The following is a 13,275-nucleotide window of genomic DNA, read 5'->3' on the forward strand; positions in this document are numbered from 1 at the left end:
TCACGAAAGCTTTAAATCAAACCTCCTCTTAGTGATTACATCTGACTGGTTCTATTAAAAACAACATCCCAGCCGCTCATATTGATAGGCCAGAAGCCTCTGTTCTGGCAAGTTTATTTTAAAGTCGAGCTCTATGACCAACACCTTAACGGGCATCACTCCTACATCTGACAATAGCGGACGTGCAAAGATAGTGACGAGTCACGTCAACCGATAACGCAGGAGCCGCAGTGACACACGATCTTTGCGTCATCGCCAATTCGTCATAAGTTTGCCTTTTGGACCAACTTTGGTCGAAGCCCTGCAAAGGTAATGGGCCTGTGGCACCACTTCAGTCGGCTCTGGAAGCAGCGATACTCCACAATCCAGAGGGCGCAGCAGAGAATGCCTCTATTGTGATCGCGAGACAAAAGGTTAGGGGGTGGGTGCGGGCACTTGCCTTGCTGTGTGGGTTGTAATTACGCTTTTGCCAGGCACACAAAGGCTAGAGCCGGTGGTAACACGAAGCTCCTGCATGCAGGATTGTGAGAATCAACGTCTCGGAGAAATAGACGGGGGGGAGGGGGGGGAAGGTAATGATCTTAATTGTGCTCACCTGAAGAACATAATCCACTGCAGGTGCTGCCACTCCTCTAGTTATTGACATTTCTGCCATTTGTGCTTTTAGAGAGGAGTCTAACGTTACGAGCACCTCCCAGTTCATAGCAGCATTTGTGAGTGGATACCCTCCTGCCAGCGAGAATATTTGGAGCCCTGCTAGTGTGGAATACAGCGATGAATGTGCCCGATGTCAGAATCAATCGGAATCTTGAGCAGAATCTATATTTAGACTGGAAGAATCCGATGAGGTATGAAGCTCGTTTTCACAGATGTCGTCATGTTTCGAAAGTCAAGGTTTGGGTCCGGATAGTGCTTGAATGGGCGACCACAATGCATAAATCAGGTGTTGTAAGAGTCAGGGTCGAGATTCAATTAAGTAATTATTCTTCAATATCGTGGTAAATATAACTGCTTCTAATAGCTGAAAGAGACACTTGGTCCTCTCCACACACAAACTATTCGATGAGCATATCGTGAGGTTGAAAAGAATCAATATTAATCGATTAATCGTCTACTTTCTAGAAAGTTACGTCCAAGTTTTCCTGGAGTGCTCTCGTCTTTGTCCCACATGCAAGAACGGTGCAAGAGGAATCAAACAAACTTTCCAAAGCAGAATCCGCACCTCCAATTAGCACGGTTGTTTACGTGCCGTGCGAAAGAAGTTCAGCATACATACATCCTTTCTGAAAGAGAGTCTTGAGACTCGGTTGATAATTATATAAGAAGCGTGATGGTGAAGTAATATCAAATTCGCACTTTATTTCCCTTACAGAATGAAGAAATAAAATATAATCATATGCAATGCACACCTGGTGCTTTTTCTATCACGGACAGTGAGGTGACCTTGGTCCAAGGGACGTGCTCTGTGTTCTATCGAAGTTCAGATGTTAACGTTGTTGTTGTTTCGCATTCTCTGTAGTTTTTGTTTCTCTAAGCAAAAGCATCTGAGTTCCTCTTGCCGGTATTGCATCACTTTGCCATTTCCCCACTCAAGATTGGGTGCAAATGGGTACAATTCACTTCACTTACTCCTTTTAAATCAACACCGTCAATACAGAAACTCGGAGTGCCCCCCTATCATGTAGAAATGCGACCAGATGGACTGTAACGTATTTGCAAGTCCAAATATACTGATAGTTTTCTTTTTCTTAGACAAAAAAATATTCTTTTTTTAAACAGAGTCTTCAAAATATTTCAAATGCAGAGAATAAAAAATAAATCCCTTGACTACGTAGGGAGTTACCCAGGACTTTGAAGGCGATGCTTGCGTTTCTGATTCCTTCTGTGGACGTGATGCCCTTCGGAAGTGAGACTGAGCTTCTCATGAACCTCGCCGCCTATTCAAATGAGTGACTTCAACTAAATTATTTTGGCAGCGATAGGACGACACCTGATATCCATCCATATTACGCAGCAAGCCTGCCTCTGCTCAGAACCCAGTCCGGAAGCTTTCTCGCTTGAATAAATGCTGCTGGATACTTTTCACGTAGAAGGCCCATGACGAACGAAACATTCATTTACTTATTTGACTTCTAGTCGCGTGGCACAGTTGCAGAAGCCTGTGACTCACATTTGAGAAATTCTAAGTTCAAATCCCGGTCAGGGGTGGTGGACTCCACCCATCACATATAGAGGGGCTATTAAAAATTAAAAACACTTTGTGCCAAGTCAACAGAATTTGCCCTCTAGACGTGCACATTACACCTGGCTCTGGGCAGCCACAAGGGATGAGCCCTTTTGCAAGCTCGTGACAGCAGGAAACCACTTTTACTGCACCGACTGCTGGCTACGCCCAATATCCGTGGCGAGTGAAATCTTAACCGGTCCTGGTTCCCCTCTTTTCACAACCCCGTATTAACCAGCGTGGTGAAGTATGGTTAAACAACACCCATCGCAGACACGGAATGGTGTGGCGGCGGGGGGCAGGGAAGGGCCTTCATCCCAACATTGGATTTACAAAGGGTTGAGGATGAATTTTAATTATTGCAACTCTTGCCATAACTGTAACCACATTTCTCCAGCCTAATAATGGGATGAAGGACTCAAGCAGGTCGAGTGCTGAGGCAAGGGAGAAGCACCAATTGTCCTGCAGCGTACGAAAGCTCAGGCTGGCAACGGGCTAGATAACATTCCTGGCACAGCGATCGCAGGCAAAGAGAAGGAGTGCAAGAGCCTTCGACGAAATGTGCTTTTAATAACCCCTTCTGGCAACCGCCGCCGCCTTTTAGAGAACATTATGCACCGTTTAAAGGCTGCGGTGTATTTTGAAGCATATACAGGGACAATCAATGGACGTTGTGCATTTGTACTTTCAATGAAGTTAGCCAGCACCGCTCAATCGCAGGCTTCTAGTTCTGCGAAATAAATGTTGAGAGATGATTGCTTTTGTTATTTCATCGCTTAGAACTGCTTTTTGTGTTCAGTGTGTTGACCTTTCTCCCGCACTGCCATATCGGCGCGGTTGGCTACGTACGGTGCGAAAGAAGTTCAACGTACACACACGTACAATACGAGTGGTGGGGAGAATGCGTCGATTGGTCAGTTAATATGTAGGTTGGATTTTGACGCGTGTAAGAATCGCGTTTTAATCTGATCTGTAAATGTAATGGGCGTCAATGGGTTCGAGCAGCCCCTGCAGCTGCAGCCACTCGAGGCCGTTATATGTCGAACAATTCTTAAAATGAAAAAATAAATCCTTGAATCTAATCGCGATGAAGAATCGTGACCATTCATCAAATTGTCGGGGTGGGGGGGGGAATTGTCACACCCCAAATAATACATATAATAATCGTTCTTCACTTATAGCAGGAAAAAAGCCTTGACTGAGTCCTGCTGGTAGGTTAGTCTCATCCTGCAGGGCTGTATCAGTGGGAGTGATCGTGCTGGTAGGCTAGACTCATCCTGCAGGGCTGTATCAGTGGGAGTGATCGTGCTGGTAGGTTAGTCTCATCCTGCAGGGCTGTATCAGTGGGAGTGATCATGCTGGTAGGTTAGTCTCATCCTGCAGGGCTGTATCAGTGGGAGTGATCGTGCTGGTAGGTTAGTCTCATCCTGCAGGGCTGTACCAGTGGGAGTGATCATGCTGGTAGGTTAGTCTCATCCTGCAGGGCTGTATCAGTGGGAGTGATCGTGCTGGTAGGTTAGTCTCATCCTGCAGGGCTGTATCAGTGGGAGTGATCATGCTGGTAGGTTAGTCTCATCCTGCAGGGCTGTATCAGTGGGAGTGATCGTGCTGGTAGGTTAGTCTCATCCTGCAGGGCTGTACCAGTGGGAGTGATCATGCTGGTAGGTTAGTCTCATCCTGCAGGGCTGTATCAGTGGGAGTGATCGTGCTGGTAGGTTAGTCTCATCCTGCAGGGCTGTATCAGTGGGAGTGATCATGCTGGTAGGTTAGTCTCATCCTGCAGGGCTGTATCAGTGGGAGTGATCGTGCTGGTAGGTTAGTCTCATCCTGCAGGGCTGTATCAGTGGGAGTGATCATGCTGGTAGGTTAGTCTCATCCTGCAGGGCTGTATCAGTGGGAGTGATCGTGCTGGTAGGTTAGTCTCATCCTGCAGAGCTGTATCAGTGGGAGTGATCGTGCTGGTAGGTTAGTCTCATCCTGCAGGGCTGTATCAGTGGGCGTGATCATGCTGGTAGGTTAGTCTCATCCTGCAGGGCTGTATCAGTGGGAGTGATCGTGCTGGTAGGTTAGTCTCATCCTGCAGGGCTGTATCAGTGGGCGTGATCATGCTGGTAGGTTAGTCTCATCCTGCAGGGCTGTATCAGTGGGAGTGATCGTGCTGGTAGGTTAGTCTCATCCTGCAGGGCTGTACCAGTGGGAGTGATCATGCTGGTAGGTTAGTCTCATCCTGCAGGGCTGTACCAGTGGGAGTGATCATGCTGGTAGGTTAGACTCATCCTGCAGGGCTGTACCAGTGGGAGTGATCATGCTGGTAGGTTAGTCTCATCCTGCAGGGCTGTACCAGTGGGAGTGATCATGCTGGTAGGTTAGTCTCATCCTGCAGGGCTGTACCAGTGGGAGTGATCATGCTGGTAGGTTAGTCTCATCCTGCAGGGCTGTATCAGTGGGAGTGATCATGCTGGTAGGTTAGTCTCATCCTGCAGGGCTGTACCAGTGGGAGTGATCATGCTGGTAGGTTAGTCTCATCCTGCAGGGCTGTACCAGTGGGAGTGATCATGCTGGTAGGTTAGTCTCATCCTGCAGGGCTGTACCAGTGGGAGTGATCATGCTGGTAGGTTAGTCTCATCCTGCAGGGCTGTATCAGTGGGAGTGATCGTGCTGGTAGGTTAGTCTCATCCTGCAGGGCTGTACCAGTGGGAGTGATCATGCTGGTAGGTTAGTCTCATCCTGCAGGGCTGTATCAGTGGGAGTGATCATGCTGGTAGGCTAGACTCATCCTGCAGGGCTGTATCAGAGGGGGGAGGAGGCGCCTCGCCCCCCCATATGGAGTGACGTCACCCGCTAATTATTATTAATAGGGGGGGGTGTCCATTTGGAAGACGTCACCTCTTCATGATTATTAATGTGGAGGGCTGTTCGATGTGGAGTGACGTCACCCGCTCATGATTATTAATGAGGGAGGGGGGGGGTCCATGTGAAGGACGTCACCTGTTCATGAGTATGAATGAGGGGGGCTGGACGACGTGGAGTGACGTCACGCGCGGGACACACAGACATTCTTGGCTCATTAAAGTAGTGAATGTAAACGAAGTTTTGCTGGCTGGAGGGTGAGAGAGACAGACGGACAACGACGTCTGAATGACGCGCAGGCTGCAAGTTAACAATTGAACTGCCGGACGAAGACCTCCCAAGTAAGGGGCCGTCCATAAATGACGTCACGCACCTAGGGAGGGGGGGGGTCAGACATTTGTGACGATGTGTGACGAGGGGGGGGGGGGGTGAGAAATGTGACGTCACATCAAAATGTGCAACTTTAAATAAATATAGACAACACGTTCTACTAAAATAAATAGAGTTTTTAATAAATGTTTTCTCCTACAACATCAGAGTGCAGCACCACATTTAATACGCACTACAATGACAATAGTTTAAGGCGATTTGAAGCATGTTTTATTTGGGGGGGCAGAGCTTTGTGATGTCATATTTGAGGGGGGGGGGTCTGACTTTTTGTGACGCCGTGTGACGAGGGGGGGGTCAAAAATCGTCCAAAATCGCGTGACGTCATTTATGGACAGCCCCTAACGCTCAGTCACAGACTTTGTTTGGCCACGCAGTTCTTCACGCTGGTCACCGCGGATGGATAAAATGGGGGTCCAGGACTGGTTTTTATAATCGCTCACCACTGACTGTTTAGCCGTGGCTGGCAACTGAACTCGGGACGCCGGGTTTTGTTTTAGCACAATTTACACACTCGCCACCGCTTCACCGCTCCGTCCACATATCCACTTCGTCGATGCTAAATGAGAAGGCAAAGAACAAGATACCTGCGTAGATGCATGCATGGAGTTTGGCGATTCAGCGAACGCGGGCGGAGAACACCACATACCTTGCAGAATTTGTTTATTTTGGCACAGGCAGGGCACAGTCTGTGCCTGGCTCGCCCGAACCTTACGATGTTTTGTGGAGAAGGCTTCAAAGCCGGCAGACTGGCACCAAAAACAACAAAACAGCCATTTGAACCGACCGTGCCCTTGACCGGCAGAGCAAAAAAGGAAAAGAAACACCGACAAAAATAAATAAATACGGAGAGAGAACAACATTTGCTCAAAATTATACTACGGTTATTAAATGTGACTCTAATGAGATTGTACAATGAGATGTTTTTTATGAACACATGGGCAATGTCTTTTACGGCCGATGATGTAATTGAGTAATGAGTCGACCCAGAGAACATTGGCGGGCCTGACCGCGAGGCGAGGAGTAGGGCAGACCGGAGCTGGTTTGTGTTCCGTAGGAAAACTCGATCCGGGCGTTATTAATGTTGCCCTGCTTGCAAGCGGGAACATCTTCAGGAGGGCAACGTCAAGCAATGGCCGGCTGATCGCAGCAATCAGCCCCCCTGTGTCTCCTGGCAGTTGGGCAGCGATCACGTGCGCAGGCTGTGCAACTGCACCGGGGCCCACCGACTGCAGGAAAGCCCCCCCAGGCACCACCCCCCACCCCCCCGGTTATTTCATTGTAGCAGAGCCCATGTCGAACGCGATATACGCCACAGTCTGCTGGCCTCCACAACCAGTTAGCAGCGCCGGATAAATGTTACGATGACGGACGGGACATTTTGTAATGTTCACCCAGAAGAAGCCTATGTCTTTGGAATTACATTTCAGAAAGAATATATACTATCGATGTTTTTCCTTTTAGTCAATTAAACGCTGGATGAAGGTCTCCCTTGTGCCCTGTTAAGTCGTGTGGGGGTTGTTTGGACACGCTTTCATCACGCCGGTGAGCAAGGGTTGGTGAAGGGGGTGCCCTGGACTGATTCAGATCTGATTCAGATATTCCAAGCCATGTTAGTCACGGCCTGGAAGTGAACTTCGGCACAGAGTGCAGTGCGCTAACCATTGTGTCACCGCTCTCCTAGGATACGTTTGTCCACTTCCTAATAAGGTACCAGTGTCAGCCCCACAATTTGATGATTTTCACGAAATGGGGTTGCGATTCGACTCATGAGTTAATCTTGTTTTGTTGTTCTTGTAGTTTTAGTCCTGTTTGTAAAGTTTAGCTTCACCCTATTAGCATAATTGTAACATTAGCATATAATTTGTAAGCACGTGATTCTCACACACTTCAAAGCTTGTATCATGAGCGTAAGAATCAGTTTGATTGATTATTCAGTTAGTCGTGTCATGCCTACCAAATTACTTTTCAGTGTTTTAGTTGATAAATTTAATTGGACTGCATGGAGAGGACCTCTGCACATGAAGAGAAAACATTCGTCAAAAAACTGTGCGCCGATAGCTCGGCAAACCTACTTGCTGTACTGCCCTTCTGCATGCACCTCGTTGCCACAGCATATAGAAGTGTCGCACAAGAACAGAACTTGATCTGCAAAATGTGTCGAGGAGGAGAACACCGGCCCTTGTGGTTAACTGTAGGTGAGACGAAGTATGGGGTGGTGGTGGGTGGAGGTTGGAGGAGACAACTCTGTTGACCAGACTACGAAACTTGACAAACAAATGAACTCGAGGCCTTAACAATAGACACAAGCAAACACCGCCGTACAACTGATGGCCAAAGTCGTGCAGTTTAAGCGCTAGCAGCATCGAGCACCTTCGAGCTCTGCGTGTTTGCAGAAGGAGACGTTTACTTTTATTTTATTTTCTTTGCCGATGTTGACCACGTGTGGTTTTCTTTGGCACTCACGGTCCCCGTGGCAGACAACACGCCTTCCTTCTTCCCAGAAATCTGGCGTGAGTGCTCCTTATTTTTCGCATCAGTGGCTACAGTATTTACCGCGACCTCTGCGCTGGTTGCAAGTCCTCTCCGCGTGCCCGCTTTAGGAATAGAATGCAAACTCAGGTGGGGATATGGATTTTTTTTGGTTGGGATTCGTTCCAGGGGAAAGAGTGCGACGTGGTGTCTGCTTGCCGCGAGGATTTTCCAGCTGTGCACTCAGCAGTGATGAAAGGGAAACACAAAAAGGCCACAGTTTTAACAGAAGACTTAAAATAACTACCTTCAGCATCATGAGTATCTCTGATGCTGTTATTAAGGCTGGGAATGGCGAAAACAACGGGCGATGAGGCCACCAGCATCATACCTCCGATTAGCACGGTTGGCTACGTGCGGTGCAAAAGAAGTTCAACGTAAAAAAACACCTGCTTTTGTTTTTGTTGTCGTTCCAGTATTTATATCAACACAAGTTACACGTGCGATCGGGTTCTCATCTAAGGCCGCGTTACCTTAGGAGAGGCACAGGGCCAGAGCTGCTGTTGGATCTCCGGCTCGGAGACCTGGAACAGGCTACAGGCAGATGCTTGAGTCCTGTTCTTGATGTCCGAGCCAGTTTTGCAACAGACCCAGAAGAGTGGTGTTCCACAGAGCTCGCGATACGTGACCAGGGCGCATTCGTGATTGACAGGAATCTTAAGAGTGCACGACAACAAATGTCCACACTTAATTACTTAGAGGGCAGGTTCAGATCCCACTCGGCAGTGATGGGAACGTGACTGGGAATGAACCCCAGGTTGCTGGCATAACAGCGCAGTGCAGAAACCATTGCACCGCCGTCTGCACTCAAAGATCTCCCCACGTAGCCCTGTAAACCGTTGAGGAAAGTGCTGTTGCAAGCCACCCTATGCGGCCAGAGCCACCTTTGTCTCTGCTAATGTTTACACGACACGTCGGGTACTCATTCAAGCGGGAGCAATATGCGGGGAGGTGACCAGAACCAGTACAGATATCCCTCGCCACCGCTGTTAGCCGTGGTTGGGAATGAAACCAGGTCACACCGGGGCTCAGAGCTCCCTTGCACGCACACCCACGCAGTATGACGCGCGGTGTATGTTCTGGTAACATCAGACGGTATTATAGTCGTGTCTTTCACCGTACGCAAAACTATTTTGCCGTCATCACATGTCACCACTATCGTCCTCGCAAAAAGATACTTCTGTGTCTTATCAGGAAGAGACCCGCTTCTCTCTTGTCATGGTTAACGGAAGATAGTCGTCGCAGGTGGGACCAACACTAAAAGTGTCTCCATCTAAAACCGAGTACAAAGGCGCGCTTTGTAATGCCGATGGAGACCTTGCAACCACAGCTGCTACACAAAAAACCCGTGACCAGGGCCACGTAGAAATCTGCGGAAGGCAGTTTGCAACTCCGATGAGACTTACAATACCTGTTGCACGCACACACACACACGCGCACACACGCGCACCAAGCACGCGCACAAAAGAATGTTCCCGACTCGTATTTCAAAATTATTTCAGCACGCATTCATGTCGGTTGCTTCATTTTCATTTCCATGCTGAGAAGTGTCAGCGGACCAGCACCGGGAATAGAATGAGCATCGACACCGTCGAGTTCAAGTCAGAGCTGACGAGAAGACAAATCAGTAGAAATGCAACAATGCAATGGGTTCAAATCGATGAATATCGATTGGCAAGGCCCACGAAAACACCAATCGAATAGCTTGTGTAAGAATTGATGATTGTATATTTGTGTGTGCGTACGAATGAGACAAAGAAACTGTGCGAATGCTGAGACGGTTAAAAAAAAAATCGAAGCAAAAAGAATCGATTGTTGAATCAAATTGGGGGACCCCCTAAAGTTTGACAATTAATCGAATCTGCCCGAGGTGGCGAGTGAACCCCCGACAAGTGACAGGCGGATCAACATTTCCTGTAAATAGCACAGCAGTTGTGAAACAAACCACACTTTATGAAAAGTGAGACGGAGGCTCATTGAGATGAAAAGTCTTTGTTTTCTCTCTCCCAAGGGAGAGCTCATGCGGTACAGAACACATGACATACAGAACCAACCGCACACGGAGATCGAGAACAAACACAAGTATGAAACATTAAGCAATAAAACCTGAATAAAGTGGAGAAGCTGATTTATAAGGTGTAGAACAGACCTAATAATTCAGAAAAAAACACATTTTAAAATTAGGCAGAAGTTACGATTTAAACGCGCTTAGATTCATATGCACAAGTGAGAAAGACGAAAATAGAACCAAAGGGCCGAATTGACAAATTAAATCAGTGACTGGGAGGGAAATGGTGAGTGTGAATGTATAGTATGATGGAGCTCTTTGGCACAGTACCTAGCCCACGGCGCTAATCGGAGGTACGGGGGAAGGACAACAAACTAATCACAACCAAGTAATGCCTCTTCATTCGTGTGCGACAGATGCAATGCTTTTTCCACACATGGGAAACATTGTGGGAAAGGGAACCGACTACCAGGCAACACTGAATGTTATTATTTTCAGGGAATGCAGTATCTGAAAAAGGGTAACTGCCTGAAGTATAGCCTGCTATAGATGACTTTATTCATATCGCAGTGGTAGTTCAACAATTGATGATGGTAAAGTGTTCTTTCGGATGGAGCAGTGGTTCAGTGGTTAGTGCACTGCACAACGAAGCTGGCTACCTAAGTTTGATTTCCAGCCCGTGGCTAGCATCAGTGGCCAGTGATATCTTATCTGTACGAACAAAACATTTTGAAGTGCGGTCAAACAATATTTCATGACCATTGCAGTGTGTGGGCGGAGGACTGGGACGTGGGGGGGGTGTTTACCCAGCAGGGGTTTTCCAACGCGCTGTACATTACGATGGTTATTATTCAAGTCTCTTCAGCCCGGGCACTGAGGCCATTGCTGCTTCAACGTGCACCGCATTGCAACGCCGCCGTCCTCGCTAGGGCACAACCACGGCACGCTCCTCCGCTGCAGGTTGGTCACGCTTGGTGATCTGCCGCAGCTGCCGCAGCTGCCTTTAATGCGGTGCCACGCGTCGCTGGCGATGGCAACGAAGGTCTGCAGAAGCCGCAGATCACAGCGGATAGCGCCGGGGCGGAGTGCGGAAGAGGTGCCGTGCATGCCGAGAGGTCCTCGGTGACACCGTCTCTGGCTGCCAGAGAGTTTTTTCCTCTTCTTTTTCTTCTTCTGCTGTTGCTTCAGATCATTGAGATTACCGCCACGCGCGCTACAAAGCCACAATGGGAGGCCGCGTTGAGGCCACGAACCAGAAAAAAATCGAGAGAAGAAAGCCTTTGAACGGCAATCACGGCTGCAAAGCCAATTTTGAACGGTTCCAAAAAACAATCCTTTCCATTTACCACGAGGGGTTAAGTAAACTAAAACATTTTAATATTTTTTGTGGTTTGGAAATGTCATTTTGTTGAGTGTATCGTGCGAGGATTTTTCCTTCACATCACGCCGAAGCCTTTCTCCAACACTCAAGTATGATTCACTGCGGTCACGCGTTTCGTATGATGCAATGACCCTCAGGGGAGTAGCGCTGGCCCAGTGGGTTGGCACACATAGTACCACGAACCTTAGTTCAATTCCTGGCCATGGTTTACATCAGTGGTGAACAAATATCTGAAACAGTCCTGGACCTTAATTCTAGATTTGAAGTTTTCGTGACGGCAAAGGTCCATACTCTTTTGTTTTTTCGGTAATGTCACGTAGGTAAAAAAGAGAAAATAAATTAAATCACATGATGACGGTTGCTTGTGTTGCTTCCGAAACGTCGTTATTTAATTTATTTTCTCTTTTTTACCGACGTGACTTTACCGAAAAAACCAAGAGTACAGTCCTAGACCCTCTCCCGTCACTGACCAACGTGGCGAGGTTAAGATCAAACAACTCTCATAACCAATACGGTATAGGGATGCCTCCATCCAGCGGTGGATGGACAAAGGGTTGTAAATTATTATTATTGTTATTATTTTAAATGACACACATTTTAACGTATACATTATATTAACAGTTCCTCTTTATTTGCCGAGTAAATCCTCAAGAGTCTCAATACTTTTTTTCCAGGAAAAGCCTGTTTTATAAGAACAATAATTTACGGGGTGTTTATAAATTAGAACATCTGCAAATGCTGTACAAGGCAACCGTATAAACATAAATAGTGCACAGAAAGTAAAAACAAAAACACGAGCTGGGCAGTTTGAGCAGCAGGGTGACATCACGCACGGGGCAGTCTCAACCACCGCAACCCCTACGCACCGCGAGTGACATCACCAGGGGTCTATGGTGGCTTGCCTGGTCCTGAATTACTACCCTTTCTACCTCTCACCAACGACGCTTGGGGGGGGGGATGTTTGGCCAATTCTTGAATATTTTTGTACAGGTGGACTGCACGATACTTGGCTCGAATGCAAAGAAATATAAGCGCCTCGTGGCCCTAAAAAAATCCACTGCAGCTGGCACCACAGTGATTGTAAACGTCAGTATCGCAGAGTTGTGTGGTTTGTGATCATTCTGTGCCGTGTTTACCACATGGAGCATCGTCCCCCTGAATGCCACTTGCCCAGGTGTCGAGATGTTATCACCCTCGCCTGGTATGCAGGAGGTCGTGGATTCATTCCTGACCCCTGTATATTTGAATATTCTTGCATAGGGTATCTATTCGGTGTTTGACCATCTCTAAATTAGTTTTATTGTCAAAAATGGTCAAACCTATGTAAATTGTTCATGCTGTATATTTGGAGTTTGCGTGTCTCTCTCCCCGTGGTTGAGTGGATTTTACTCCGGGTCCTCCGGTGTTCCCCTCCACATTTAGAATCAACATCACGCATTTAGAGTATTTGGATATTTTAAATTTCCACATCATAAGCCACTTCGTTGAACTATCATTTGTGGCCAAGTCGCCTCTGCAAAAGAGCTATAACCGCTCTGTGAGCCTTAACTCGTAAAATAAAAAAAGTTTCGCTTTAGTTTGCCCAGCTTTCAGTAGAATCCATCACCTGCCTAGGGACTCTTTGGTGCAACGAACAAATCTCGGGCAACGGAGAGCAGCGTGCCCGTTCATCGATCTACACGCACCAGAGCGAGCTGTCGCCACCAAATTAATGAATTAATTTGACAGGAAAATGCGCGTAATCCAACTGTGTAGTGTAGCAAGGTTTAAGGAAAGCGAAAAAAACACACCAATATTTATTGCATGTGCACTTGCCTCATACTCGATGCGTATTTTCTTAAAATGCGTTTTTCTGGCTGCCGAACGGAGTTTCGCGTTTTTGTTTTTTGTTTG

The sequence above is a fragment of the Lampetra fluviatilis genome, chromosome 19, assembly GCF_964198595.1.
Source record: "Lampetra fluviatilis chromosome 19, kcLamFluv1.1, whole genome shotgun sequence".
NCBI lineage: Eukaryota > Metazoa > Chordata > Hyperoartia > Petromyzontiformes > Petromyzontidae > Lampetra > Lampetra fluviatilis.